The following is a 15,804-nucleotide window of genomic DNA, read 5'->3' on the forward strand; positions in this document are numbered from 1 at the left end:
TCTGTCTTTCTACTGGGGAAGAAAGATGCGCTAACCATGATTTAATTATAATTGAAATAAGAACCACAAAGCATAAAAAAGGAATCTAGCTTAATCTTGGAGGAGAGGATACTGTGTATAAATCCATAGGAGTCACCCCTTCCCTTGAGGCTTCCTGCTTTTCAGGACTCCCTGCTTTGCTGTCTTCTTTCTGGGTCGGCTGTTCATCTCCTTTTGCCCAGAAGCTGAAATCCTGGCTTTCTACGCAGGGCTGCTGGTCAAAGGGAGACAAGGGCCCAAGCCCGGGGCTCCCCTGGGGTCTCTGCATGGTTGGGGTGGAGCTGAACACAACTTTGTTTTTTCTAACATCCAAAGCCCTGGAAGGATGTAGTTTCATGCATTTTCACCGCCAGGGGTCCTTGTGGGGAAGTTCCAGAGGAAGACCACATCCAAGCATGGCCGGATCTTCCGTTCTTCTCTGTGACAAAGGCTGCTCACACAGCTGTAGTTCTTCCCCATGTCTCTGTTTGATGGTTGTGTTTTGATTCGGGGGCTCCAATTCTCTCATTTGGGTCTTGGCAGCCTGCGAATGACCCAGCAAATGGTTCCAGCTAATGACCTTGGCATAGAGGCAGCTGCAATGACCAGCCAGGGTTGCCAGGGAGGCCGTATCCCTGGAGTCAGGCGCCTGGGAGTCTCCATATGGGCCTGCTTCCGTTGTCTGCTGCTGCTTGAAAAATCACTCCAGCGCTATCAGAAAAAGTAGCGGCTGAAATGAACAGTGACTTATTTCTCGTAGCTCCACGTGTCGAATGGGCTCAGCTGGGAGGTTCTTCTCTCTTCTACAAGATGTAGCTGAGATCACTCATGAGGCTGCATTCAGCTGGGAGCGGGATAAGGCTGGAATGTCCAAGATGACCTGTCATCCTTCATCTATGTGGTCACTCTTCTTTCAATAGTTTACTCCAAGCTCCTCGACAATACGGCAGGCAGCTTCCAAGGGGGGGTGTTCCAAGAGGACAAGCCCCAGGGTACAAGCACTAATCCAGCCTCTGTTTGCACGTTTGCTAATGTCCCACTGACCAAAGCAAGTCACATGACCGAGTCCAGCATCACTGGAGGAGGGGACTGCACCAGGGGGTACCTATCAGGAAGTGTGGCACAGTGGGGACCACCAATGTCACAGACTACCATGTGGCCTTTGGAAATGTGGTTGTCAGTAGCTGCTCAAGAAAGTCACATAGGGCTTGATGGGGCAAGTCTAGAAAATTGAAGAGGAGATAGAGTGTGTCAAGGCCTAGGGGTAAGAAATGCCTTGACACCACCAGAAAATGGGATGCAATTGCTTGTTCCACACGTCTAGAAGGAAGAAATGAGCCAAGAAAACCTGGAACATGAAAGTTCATGTACTTTATCAAGCCCCAGTCCTCTGAAACCAAGGGAGAGCATTAGAAAGCCATCTTCTTTTTGTATAATGGCATTTAAACCATTTCCTGTAATAAGCACATTTACTTGTGTAGACTATAATACAAAGGGGAAAACATTATTCTGGCCGCTACCCACTGAATAAGGAGACTGGTGCCAAAACACAGTTAGGATTTGATGGCAGCCTGACAGAGTCCAAGGCAGTTGGAACGGGGAGCAAGGGAGACATGGGAGAGGCGCTTAGGAAGTCACGAATGTGTGATTTGGTGCAGAGGGAGTAGGAGGGCTAAAGAGGAGGAAATGAGGATTAATGCCTTCTGCTGCCCCCCCCCATTCACGCACCTGTCTACAGGGGGCACAAAAGTGTAGTACCAACCAGGGGAATTGCTTTGTAGTCTGGGGGCCCGCATAGAACGTATCCCCGGAAGGAGGGACTTCTTGGAGAGGACAGGGTTGATCTATATTAATACACCGTCCGCCCTGTAGGCAGGCACTCCACAAACAGATGTGGTCCAAGCGGGGTGTGTCGCAGTGGCGAACAGCTGGGGCTCCTGAGTTTCCCCGAGTAGAAATACTGATATTCTGTCCTGGCTCAGATGCTGGGTGCTGTCTGGCTCTGTGGTTTAGGTAAGCCATCTAAACTCTCTATGCTTCGGGCACCTCCTCTGTGGAAAGAAGGATGCTTTATAGGGTTATTGTGAGGGTGCAACATCTTGGAAGGGCACTGCACATAGAAAGCACTGGATAAATACAAGTGGAATAATTATTAACAGTTTTAGTCTGTTTATGGAATAGGTACAGCCCTCAGATGGTTCAAAATTCAGAACATATAAAATTCTGGGTACAAGGAAAAGTTGTTTTTTTTGTGTTTTTTTGTTTTTTGTTTTCTACCACTGCTCTCTAAGTAGCTAGGTTTTCTGGCAGTGACCAATGCTACTGGCTTCTTGGGCATTCTTTTAAGACAGCTTATATATGTCCAAGAAAACGCATAAACGCTCCATCTTTTTATTATGTAAGTGGAGATACACTTTTTAACACTATATTGCACTTCTACCCTCACATTTGGCTCCAATTTTTCATGAGCAGAGAAGCACTTTCTTTAAAGTCTTTTCTACTGTCTTACTGTGCAGGCTTTTGCTGTTACAGGGTAATGTTACAAGTATTATTGCCCTCATGCTCCAGTGGATAAGGATACATTTCTGGAAGTAGAATTTCTCGATCAAAAGGGTGCCTGCATTTTTAATTTTGGTAGCTATTGCTGAGTTCCGCAGACGTTACACTAACTCACGCTTCCACACTGGACGAGCCTGCTGGGTGTCCTCAGACGTCATTGGAGGGACCGTAAATTGGGATAACATCCGAGAGAGTAATTTAGCAACAGCTAGCATGCTGGTATTTGCCCATGTGATAGGTGACAAATGACGCTGCAGCCTGGTTTTATCTTGCAGTTCCCTTACTGTTGTGGAGCTAAGCACTTTGTCCTCGGGTCTAAAACCCCTTGACATTTCCCTTTCCGCAAACCGCTCCAGATCATTTTGTTCATGTTAATACTGTGTCGTTAGGTTTTGTTTTTCTCTCATTGATTTGTGGACTCTTTACGTATTAAAGGAATTGCGGTATGACTTGCAAATATTTTCTCAATTTTCACTTTGTCTTTTCATCTTACATGTGGTGGGTTTTGCTACACCGATCTCTAAAAACGTTTATATTAATGTTTTTTTTCAGTTTTGCTTTTAAGGCTTTTGAGATTCCCATCCGTTTTAGGCCATTCATACTCTGAGATGATAAAAAAAAAAGTTCTATCCTGTTTTCTTCCGGTATTACTAAGGTATCGGTTTTGCATTAAAAACTGTTACTCATTTGGAATTTCTTCCTATGTAGGTGTTTTATGAATAAAATCTAATTTGTTGGGTTGGGGGGTTCCATCCTATTTTCCAACCATCATTTTTTTAAAAAATCCATTTATCCTTTCTGACTTGAGATGTCTCCTTTGTAATGTATTAATTCTCCTAGTGATTTGGGTTTATTTCTGGTCTTTTCATTCTGTTCCAGTGATCTGTCTATTCATTTACCATATCAAAATGCGTTCATTTTTATAGCTTTTAATATATTTGAATATATAGAAAGATGAGTGCCGCCTCATTACTATCATCTTCATGATGTTCTGACTTTTTTATTTCCTCATTTTTCTGTATGAACTTCAAAACATCTAGGTAGTACTTTTTTACATTAATTTTAAATTCATAGATGGAGGAGAATTTACATCATTATAATGTTGAGTGTTGCCAAGACCATAGCATGCTTTTCCATTTGTTCAAGGCTTCTTTTGTGTTTTTAGTTTTCTTCATGCCAATCTTGCGTATTTATCATTGATTTTCATCGCTTGGTATTTCACATTTCTTTGCATGTGTACTTTTTGCAGGTGTAAATGGAGTCTTGTCTTCTGTTATGCCTTCAAACTGTTGTTTGCTTGCATGAGGGGTCTGCATACTAGTTTTATTTCCAGCCAACATAGCAAGTTCTCTTCCTGCTCATCATAGTTTATTTGGTGTTTTTATTCGTTGTTGGATCTTTCGAATTCCCATATGAAAATAGTGATAATTTTACCTCCTCCTTTCCAACGTCTATAAATCTGATTTCTTTCTATGTCTAATTGCATTGGTTAGTATTTCTGGAACAGTGTTATTACTGGAGATAGTGCACATCTTTTCTGCATTCCTGCTGTTAACAGAAATGCTTCTGATGTTTCCACATTAAACTCTGAGGTTCAGAGAGGTGTATTTTATTATGTCAAGGGAGTATTCATGTATTCTTATTTAATCAAGACTTTTTAATGAATATACGTGGGTAAAGATATATGCTGTATGATTCCATTTATGTGAAAGTGAATGAATGGACAAAAAGTAATCTAAGGTAACAAAAGTGATGACAATGGTTACTTTGGTGGAAGGATTATTGAACATGAAAGAAGAACATGAGGGAGTCTTCTGGATGGCTGGAAAAATTCTGTATCTGTATTTTAGTGGTGATTATATAAATGTGTACATATATATACATTAAAAAAATCACTGAATTATACATTTAAGTTTTGTGCTCTTTACCGTATATATAGTACATATAAATTAAAAAGGAAAAGAGAAGAATGATTGTTGAATTCTATCACATGCCTTTTTGACATCTGTGGAGATAATCATAACATTTTTCTCTTTCTAGCCATTAATGCGTTAATGAATGTTCTAATATTGAATCTCTCTTGCATTCCTGGAAAAAAAATACTACTTGGTCTTGGTCTGTCATTTTATTTTGGATTTTTACAAATGACATTTATAAGCAGGCTGGTCTATAGTTGGGTTTTGGAATCATTGTTATTCTTGCTTCATTCGAAATAATTTAGAAGAATTTTCTGTAAAAATTTTTAAGAGCTTTTAGGAATCACTGTTTTTCTTTTTCTTCTTTTAAAAATGGCTTAAAAAATTACCTTACAAAAATTTCTGGCTTGTTAGTTTTATGAAGAGAAAGTTTGCCAGTATTTTCTATTTGTTCTTTCATAATTGAAAAGATTTTCTATCTGTTATAGAATCAATTCAGAAAATTACATGACTTGTGCAATTATTCATTCCCTTGAAATTTTCAAATGTATTTACACTGAGTTGAGTAAAGTAGTGGTTTAATTTCCTTTAGAGCATAGTCCCCCCCACTGCATATGCCTTATTTGTTAGACTTTTTGCTTTCTGCTTTTTTTATTAATTAGATTAGTTACTTACTTATTTATGCTCCTAAAAGTCAGCTCTCACATTTATTCTAACATTTTCCTTTTTAAATTAATATATTTATTTCTGCTCTCAGCTATTAAAACCTTCCTTCTGCTTTCCTAAACGTTGCTTTATTATTTTTATAGCTTCTAGAATTGAATGTTTAACTCATTTATTTTCTGTAACCTTGGTTGTTAGTACTACTTAATGAAATAAATTTCCCTGTTGATATTACTTTAGCTGTATCTCATAGGATTTATATATATTACCTTAATCACCATGTTCTAAGCTATTCTGCCATATTTATTTGCATTTCTTTTTTGACTTAAAGGTTGTTTTAGGAAGACTTGAACATTTCCCCCCCCCAGTAGTGAGGATTTTTTTTAGTTTTATTTATTTATTTATGTGTTTTATTCATTTCTGGTTTTAGTGCAGTATGACCAGAGAATGAATTTTGTACTTTTTTACCTCGAGTACATTACAAATGAGGACATTTTCTCTGTTTAGAGGATACGGAGTTGGAAATACATAAATTAAATGTACTTATTAAGCTATGGTTTTCTTGGTCTTCTATAAACTTAATTTTTACATACTTGATCTTTGATCTTAGCAAGTTGAGTTATAGCCTTTTAGTACTGATGTGTTTTTGCCTATTTCTCTTTGTATCTTCTTTTTTAAAAAAATTTGCTTTGTTAGCATTGATGTTATGCTATTTATGCGTAGGTAGTCATAATTGATGTTATTTTCCTGAGAGCTGTCTCTCTGAGCTTTGCAATGTGTTATCCTTTGTCTGCTTTTCATGAATCCAGCCGCGCTCGTATTTAGGTCATGACCTGTTTTATCTTTCTGTGCATGTACTTGGCCTAGCATTGTTCATCCTTTTATTTTCAACCTTTTGGATCCCTCTGTTCGAAGTGTGGCTTGCACGTGCCGCAGAGTTGGTTTTGCTCTGTGATACAATCTGAAGGGTTTTTAATAAGTGATTTAGCTCATTAACATGGATTTGCACAGCCTATATGTTTGGTCTTAGTTCTACTGTTGTTTTTACATTATGCTTTGTGATTTTTTATTTATGAAAATTTCTCTGTGTGGACTCCCCCCCCCCCAGTGTAATTTGGAAGGTTTGCATTTTTCTGGTGGTTACCTTCATAACCATAGCTTTACATAATACGCTTAACCCCTGCTTCTTTAGACAGTATCTGTTAATTCTCTATATAATACATTCCATCTTCTGTTTCTTTAGATAATAGGCAGTAATTTCTTTCATATCTTTGTTCAGTGCTCTCGGTTCACCGAGATAATTGCCTCATTACTTTCTCTTTAAAAAATCGTGTGAAATACTTAGTCACAATTTATTCAGCCCTGTGAAAACATTTTCCTGTTGATTCTTCTTCATCTGCTACTTGTTTTTCCTCTTTCTTTCCTCCTTTTCTCTTGAGTTTTTGCGATGAATCCTGGGCCGGTTCCTTTTCAAAGGCTCACTCCGAGGGAGGGGAGTTCTGCCCTGAACCAGCTCTGGGCCCTTGGTCTGTGTGGGGAGGGCGGGGCTGCATTTCGGGCCCCCAGAGTTTCTTGTAGGACGCAGGGTTTTGTGTATGCGTGGCTCGGGCCTTCCTTCTCCTCAGCCAGAGAAGGCAGGCATCTGGGGGGCGACTCACAGGGCAATGCGTCTCTCCTCCCCACAGTCACAGAGATGGACCGTGTCTCGGCAACACGGCTTGTCTGTGTGACTCGGGGTCTCACGCTACCTTGTCTGCTTCATGGAGTCAGGTCCAGAGACTCCCCCGGGTCCACCTCAGCTACTCTGCTCCTGCTTTTGCAGTCATAGAGTTTAGGTTTTACATCTCAAGGAGGGCTTCTCACCTTCCAGAAATGTATTTTGCAAGTTCTTTTCTGTAAAGAACAGAAAAAAGCTCCGCTGCTGGGACTTCCTCTCTCCTCTTGTCCAACCGGATCTCCATCATCGGGGTGACATTCCCACAGTCTCTCCTGCTTCATGAAGATGGAGTTTGTCTTCCTGATCTCACTTGCTTCATTGCACTGAGCTGATTTCTGAGAGGAGAAGGAAGAAGTGCCAGCTTTCTGTTGCTCTCATGACCCTGGGAGGTGGCTGTCCCAGCTGACACTGATCATCACAGCTGTGTGGCTAGGGAGTGGGTCACAGTAAGGGCTGGCCTGACTGGAGACAGGGGAATGGCTCCCAGGAGCGCTGCCAGGTGTCAGGAGGGTCTGAGTCTTCAGGCTTACGGAGATGGGAGACCAGGTGAGGAGGAGAAGAGTCTTACAAGTGGGCCCTCAGCTCCTGACCACCACCCACAGGCCGGGGGGAGCGGGAGCTGGGGGAGCAGAGGCAGCTCCGCCTCCTGACGAGCCAGAATCCTCCGTGTTCGAGGCAAGGACTCCATGACCTTCAACATGCTTGGTCACGGTGGAACAAGTGTTCATCTCGTCTTTACAGATGGAGCAACCAAGGGTTAGAGGGGAAGGCGATGTCTCAGCTAATGAGCCCCCTGACTTCCAGCCATGAGCTCTCTCTGTTCTTGAACATTCTGCCTCACAAACCCTCCTAGAAGCCGTTGGTCTTAAGCACGAGCTCCTAGGAAGAACATTTGCCGTGCTCTGAAGGTTCCCCGCACCCTCAGCCTCTGGGTCTTGACTTGCCATTCTCTGCGTGCAGACGGCTTCCACCGGCTCCTTCCCCGACCCCTGCAGGGCTCAGCCTTCTTCTGCATCCCTCAGAGGCCAGCCCTCCTTGACCCTTCTCCATTCTCTCTTGCCCTCGTCTGATTAACCTGACCTTGAGCTTCCTTTGGACCTCTTACTTAACCCATTCGTTTTGAAGATTCTGAACTTGTTCCTTTGTTCTTACTCTTCCTTATGCTTCAAACTCTCTTTCCCTTTATTTTCCATTATTTGTTCCTTCATTTTACTTAGATCTCTGCTCAAAAGTCATCTGCTCAGAGAGGCTGTCCCTTGCCACCCTGTATAAAATAGCACCCCCAGTTCCCCTCTAACCAATTTATTTGCAATTGTAGCATGTAATTTTATAGATGTTTTTGTCGGTTAATTGTCTGCCTTCCCCGCTAGCATACAAGCTATGTTCTCAGCAATTGGAAAAGTAATGGTACATAATATAGACACTGTGTAAATATTATAGGAAGGAAGGAGGAAGGGAGGAAGGAAGGAAGGAAGGAGGGAAGGAAGGAAGGAAGGAGGAAGGATTGCTATAGTCACATATCACACTGAGCTAGCACTTATATCATATATGTTATATTTTACTTGTCTGTTTCTCCCTTCAAATTGTCCTGTCTTTGAGGGTAGTTCATTCTAATGTCTTGGACAATGGCCACCTCTGCACAGTAAAGGCTCAATCTGTGTTTATTGAGCTGAATCAAACACAGCATCTCTGCCCCAAAATGAATCTCAGAGAGAAGAAGTTTATCTGCAGAGACCGTGGGGGATAAGGTAATATCGGCTCCGGGACCCCCGATCATCTACCCCCCCCCAGGTGTTCTTTATTTACAAAAGCATCGGTTGTGATATGGAAATGTTTTTATAAGCACTAGATTCCATTTGATGAGGGACCCGAAGTGCGTCTAAGAGGTCTAGCTGAGGCTCACCCCTGCCCCCTGCCCCACCTGCCATGGGTGGAGGGGGGGTGGCTCTACCCATCGTCCTCTAATGACTCCCCACTCTCTTAACACACTTACTAGTGGAGTGAAGCAAGAGAAGCATCTAGCAATGGTGAGAGCTCCGAGAGTTCACTGGCAGAAGGAGGCAGCTGATGGAATGGACTCACTGGGGTCAGGAGTGCCTCGTTTTTTCAACTCCTCACGGGAAATTGTTCGGCTGCTCTCCTGGCCCCTGCACTCAGCCCCAGATTCCCAAAGAAAAATCAGCGCTTGGAAGCCATGTTCTGACAGTGATTCTATGCGGAGGATCCATCTGGTTGTATCCAGCTGAGACCCCTCTGGGATCATTCAGGCTCGAATAGTTAATGTGATGTTTACTTCAAGTGGAAGAATATGCCATCACTCAACACTGCAAGCGAGTTGCCAAAAGAGGGAGGGCCCTCAGGACCGAGGAGCCAGGTCCCGGCCACCGCCCCCTGCTCTGTCCTCGCACTGGACCTGGGGACATAGGACATGCCCTCAGAGGTCATCTGGCCCCGGAGTTCCCATCCAGGGGGCCGGGACAGCGGATGTGTTGCCAGGACTTGGAATATGTGCTGCACATACTTGGGGACAAAAAAACCAAGTAATAAAAATTGCAAATGCTTTATTGCATAAAAAACACACAAATGACAGTGGATCTGAAGTTACAGTTTATGACTTCATTGCATTCTGTTAGCCTTCTTGGCTGAATGAGAAAGGGCATTGTGCCAGCATGAATATCTCCGGTTAAGAGCATCACCATAGAGATCTCTGCAGAAAAAGGTTGAGAATCACTGCTCCAGTCCAAGCTTCTTGTCAATGATGGACACACATCCTTGACACATGGTCCCGCCTCTGCCTGAAAACTGTCAGTGTGGCGGTCTTCACACCCTCACACGGCAGCTTCATTAGACAGAAAGCTCTCATCCCAATTGAACTGTCTCTGGTTTCCACCCATTGCTCTGATTTTGCCACCTAGAGAGAGGGGCTCTCTCCTACAAGCTGCCAGATGCTGTGTCCATACCTCCTGGATACCTTCACTATTCATGAAGCTCCTGCCTCTTTGTGGTCAGGCTGTGAAAACCCACCTGCCTGGACAGAAGTGTTTGGGAATTATCTTCCCACGGGCAGTCCTTAACCAATGAGTAACGGATGTATGGGCTCCTTGTCCCCTGGCTGGGTAATTCTGAGGCGTGTATATTGCACCGTTTTCCAGATTTGTCCTGCTCGAGTCCTGTGGGAAAGCTGGTTTATTAATGTACCCTTTCTTGGCTGCTTTTCTCCTTTGTATCACTCCTCTCTGTATTTCTTGTACCTTTCAATAAACTCTTTACACTTGAACCCTTGGCTCGGAGGCTGTTTCTGGGGGAACCCAAACCCATAAACCTAGCCACGAAAGTACTAGACCATTTTGGAGAAGATTGTATTAAAACAAACAAATGGAGAGGTGTAACATATTTGTAAATGTGAAGGCTCAGCACCGTGAAACTGCCCTTTCTCCCCAATTAATCTTAATGTTCAATGCAGTTTTAATCAGACTCCCAATAGAATGTTTCAGAAATTTGACAAAATGATTCCAGAAGTCACATGATAGATCCAAGGACACAAACAGCTAAAATAATTTTGAGAAAGAAGAGAGAACAAAGGAGCCTCACCTGCCCATATATCAAGACAAAGCTGTAGAAATAAAACGAGCGTAGCGCTGCACAGAGCCTGGGGAAGATGGTAGCCAGAGCCGGGCCTGCGGGCATGGGGAGGGCGGCACCACCAGTTAAAGAGGAAGGGTGAAGCCTTGGGGAGGGGGGCAGCTGGCTGTTGCCCATTTCTAGAGACAGGAACAACAGAAACGGGTTTGAATTTCAGCAGAAGTGGTGCAGTCTAAGTGTTTAGGTACAAGAGGGTCAGGCATGAGGCCAGTTGACCCAGACACACAGTGGTATTTCTCACTGAAGAATTCGGAGCTCCCTAATATTATGAGAACTCCCGGGCTTGCCCAGCTCTCTGTGTCCCGTGGGATGTTTCTTGGATCAGGTGAACCCCTGATCGATGATCTATTACTCCAGTGCGAGGGCTTTGACACGGCAGCATCCACTTAGTGCTTCTGTGATCTGGCAAAGAGAGCCCTGCACATCAGGGTAATGGGAACCTGTCTGGACAGTGATGTGCCATTAGCCCTGGGAAAATGGCAAGTGGCATGGACGTGAGAAACAGATGCTCATTTTCCCGGCCAGTGTGGAGCCATCTGCTCTCCGTCACCAGGATCTGGCCACATGCACTCCCTGACCCCAGACCCAGATGCAGAATGACACCCACCTCCCACATACAGGGCCTCCACTAGGAGACACACAGTGCCATGCTGGCATGGGAACACACTCACACTCACTGGCCTAAGCACCATCTTGCCAGACTTGCTGAGAGGACACCTGGGCAAGATCTGGCTTTTCACAGCTAAGTGGCACGGCAGGGACTTTTCGTGGTGCCAGGAGCTGGTGTAGGTGTGGGAGACACTATGCCCTTAGCCTCTCCCCCAAGCACCACACACACACACAAACACGGCACACATACACTCTGTGGTATGGTGAATTTTGTGTGTCAACTCGGCTTGGCCATGGGCTGCCCAAGATATTTAGTTTTTGGTTTATCTTGATGTGTTTCTTGGGTGTTTCTGTGAGGGTATGTTTGCTTAAGGTGAACATTTAAATCAGTGGACTTGGAGTAAAGCAGATTGTCCTGCTTTACTGGTGGGCCTCATCTAATCAGTCGAAGGGCTGAACAGAACAAAAAGCCCAGTCTCCCATGAGCAAGAGAGAATTCTCCAGCAGACTGTCTTTGGGTTTCACCTGCAACATCGGCTCTTCCTGGTTCTACAACAGACGGCTTTCGGGACTGAGCTGCAACATCAGCTCTGTGGGCTCTCCAGCCTGCTGGCCCACCCTGCAGATTTGGTACTTGCTACCTTCCATAAGCATACAAGCCATTCCTTATAATAAATCTTTTTATACATACACACACACACAGCCTATTAGTTTCTTTTCTCTGGAGAACATGGCGCACGTGCACACACACACACAGTTTGCCCCTGAGACTGTAGTGCAGAACGGGATTTGACAGCATAACTATTTCTCCTTCCCTCCCTCCCTCGCTCCCTCCTTCTCCTACTTCCATTCCTCTGCCTCACACCTATCCACACAGTTCTTTGGAGCCTAAGGATGGATAGAGGTGGAGGGGGATCCAGCATCCCAAGAGCAGATAGGCAACCTGGGGCTGACCCTAAGAAACCCATCTGGAGGAACTTGGTGCCCATTCCATACTCGGAGTTCCTTCCACCTTACCCAGACCTCCTGGAATGTTCCTGGGGGGTACTGCCAAATTACCTCTGCTGCCTGGGGGACAATAGGGCCTTAACAGCTCTGGTCCTCTTCTGTACGCTCCCTCCCTCCCTCCTTCCCTTGTCTCTTCTGCTCCCCACGTGTCTGAGCAATGTAATCATTGCTGTTCTCAGATCCTCGGGAACAGACCCCTGGCTTCAGTGAGAGGAGGGTGCTATAGAAGGGAGGAGCCCAGATCGGGGGTTGGAGACCAGGTCCTGAGGCTCACTTCACCACTCCCCAGTCCAGTGACCTTGTACTTATCCGAGCAGTGTCTGTTTCCTAGCCTGTGGGAGGAGCAGAGTACGTAAGATAGTCTCCAAGGACGGGCTTTGGGGGAGCCTCTACCCCATTCCAGCTGAGGTGTAGAGGAGAGAAGGCTGGGTGTGCCCTGCACCTGGGGGTGCACAATGAACATTGGGTGAATGTTCTTGAATGATGGGATCACAGAAGACTAGATCAGAGACCCAGCCGTGTGACCTGTGACAAATCACTAGGTTTCCCTAAATCTCCATTTCAGCAGAAATAAATGTCTCAAAAATGACCATCTCGGGAGGCCATACCTGTGAAGGGTCGTTGCATCTCGAGGTCGTCCAACTGCCTACTTTAGACATGGTCCTACGAGAACTTATGCACTCAAGGCTATCTTTTCTTTTCTTTTTTAAGATTTTATTTAATTTATGGGAGAGAGAGAGAGAGAGAGAACCAGAGGGAAAGAGTACAAGTGGAGGGAGGGGCAGAGGGAGAAGCAGACGCCCTGCTGAGCAGAGAGCCCGATGCAGGGCTGGATCCCAGGACTCCAGAATCATGACCTGAGCTGAAGGCAGACGCTGAACTGGCTGAGCCACCCAGGCTCCCCAAGGCTGTCTTTTCTTAAGAATTTCCTGCATTGCCTGAGTGTCAGGCATTGTACTAGACTCACGACTGCCATATTTAATCAGCGCAGCACTTCTGTGCAGACGCCTTGTGATCAGTGTGTTACAGACGGGGAAGGAGAGACTCTGGTGGTGAAGTGACCCTTCCAAATTCACAGAGCTGGAAAGTAACCGAGTCGAGATCCAAACATTCATCCATTCACTCATTCATTCATTCATTCATTCATTCACAATTCCTCCAGGCCCTGTGCTTGACACTGGGCACACAGTGATGAGTCTGGGTGATGGGAGCTTAGATCTCTGTGTTCCATTGCCCCCCTGCCACGTGGTCCCTAGGGTGCTGTAGCCTCAACACTAGGTCTCAGGACAGCTCTGGTCTGGGTCCCATGATGCTCTTGATCCGGTAAAGCTGTCCTCCCCCTTGGGTCAGGTTGGGGGAACAAAGTGAGCACGTGGTCCATGCGGGGTGCTTCCCACCATGGCTCATCCTGCCTTCATGCATTTGCCTAGCTGCTGGACATGCCGACTCCAGAAGCCCCGTGCCGTGGCATCCTGGCACCCACTGTCCAGCCGGAGCCCAGGACAGGCAGGTCAGAGGAGGAAAGAGAGAAGGCCCCATGACGGGGCTGGAAGCTGTCAGGGGTGCTGGGTGCCGTGGGGAGAGACGGAGCAGATCTGACCACGTGACTCTCCTTCTGGATCCTTTCAGTGGCTCCCCTTGCTGGAAAGGTAAAGAACCAGCCCCCTAAAGTGGCTTACAAGGAGTTCTGGATGACTCCTGCCCATCCGGTCACCCCTAGATTAGGCTAGGAGCCCATGCTTTGGGCAAGTCTGTCCCTGCAGATTTTATTCTAAGTCTCTGATTGTGCTTCTGTCCCCAACAGTTACCGTTTCTGGGGACCCCCAGGGCACAGACCTCCAGGCCTTAGGTGCCTTGTACACGGCTGGTATCTAGGAAGTATTTGCTGCATGAACGATGAATGCAGAGCTGAGTGAACATTCCTCGGGGGCTGAGTGTGAGACTGGAGGTAGGGCCTGGAGTAACATACACCTTACTGTAGCCACCTCTTCGGACGTTGCCCAGCTCAGGCGCACAGCTTGCCCCCACCCCTACTTTCAGAGTCCATAATTAATGTGGCACCCTCAGTAATAGGCATGCACCTTGTAGACTCCAATCTTTCTCATTAGGGACCGGGGCAGATTGCTCATCTTCTCTTCCTGGTGCTAATGAATGAATCATGCCGCCCAGCAGATGGCCCTGTGCTGTGCTGGGGGGAAGGCACTCCCTTCTCTCAGGGTCTGGTGCTCATGGCCAACACACAGCCCCCACATTGAATGCATATAGGCCCAGAGTTGGTGTCTTTTGGTGGAAGGTGGTCCAGGTGGTGCCCCAGCCCTAATGGGCTTTACGATAAAAACCTCAACCTTTAGCCTAACATTCAAGGCTCTCTCAGGCTTGATCTTGGCTGGCCTGCTGGGTTGGACTTTTTGTGCTCTGAACCATGCAGTGTATTCTTCCTCCTACAGGAGTTCATTCATGCAATTCCCCTTTATAGACTCCTCTTCCTTGTATGCCGCTCTGAGGCTCATTGTGAGAAAGCCTATAAAAGTGACACCTTTTCCAGGAAGCCTTCCCTGACCACCTTCTGTGCAGAATTCCCATGTCCTCCTTTTACACTCCACATAGCCTGTTTTCTAGCCCAGCTCTTTTGCTTTGCCTACTTGTGTCTCAGATTCCTTATCTTTAAAGGAAAGAAAAATCCCTCCACAGACTTTTCATGAAATTTCAATGACCTTCCTTCCCTGAACATTGACAAACATTTATTCTGTATTTGGTTCAAAACACACAAGCCTAGGTGCAGAGGACAAAAAAAAAAAAAAGAGAGAGAGAGAGAGAGAATAAAATTCAGCTTCACTGTTAAGAAGCTTATAGTTCAGTAGAAAATCACCCAAATTGTAATGCTAACAATAGCTTCACGTTTGTGTTTTCCAGAGCGCATGGCTAAACGCTTTACATACAGACAAATAGAACGGAAGTTACAATGCCAAGTAATGAGATAAAGTTGCAAATAAACTGAAGAAGATCTTGTCGTCACTGCTCATCCTTTGATGTCTGTCTGTCCCGGCTCCCCGTTTAGGCCGTGAGCTCCACGAATCGGAGCGGGAATCATCCCGCTGTGTGACTACCGTGGCACCCTCAGCAAAGTAGTTCCCAACCTGTGTGGCTGCTGGGTTAGTCTCCTGCTGGAACCAGGAGGACCACAGGAAGTGCTGCTGGGTCAGCGTAGACACCACGGACACTCAGGGCCTTGCAGAGGTCACCTTGTGCAGCCCCTGAGGTGGGCCAGGCCCAGCGGGTGAGGAGCAGTTCCCCCCCACCACTGACGGGCTTCAGAGGAGGACCATCTGCTTTTCCTGGTAGGTCCTGAGCTCTGACTCCTGTTCTCGGAATATTCTCTGGGGCTTACTTCCTTCTCCCACATCTTCTGTCCTAAACATCCTTGGATTATGATGGTTTGTGGCCCATGAGCAAGGCCGAGTAGAGAAAAGCACAGTGTCCTTCACGCCTCTCCTGGTCGGCGGCACCTGCTCCCCACCCCCCAACACAACGGGCGTCCAAGGCTTTCAGCCCTCGGGTCCACCTGGAACTCATGCGCACGACGCCGGTGGGGAAGGACTGAGTGTCAGAAGACCTGGACCGGGTCTCGATTCTGGGGCTGCCCAGCCTCCGGGCCCCGGTTCTGCCTCTGGA

Source organism: Ursus americanus, chromosome 16, assembly GCF_024610735.1.
Source record: "Ursus americanus isolate L20-20 chromosome 16, mUrsAme1.1.p, whole genome shotgun sequence".
Taxonomy (NCBI): Eukaryota; Metazoa; Chordata; class Mammalia; order Carnivora; family Ursidae; genus Ursus; species Ursus americanus.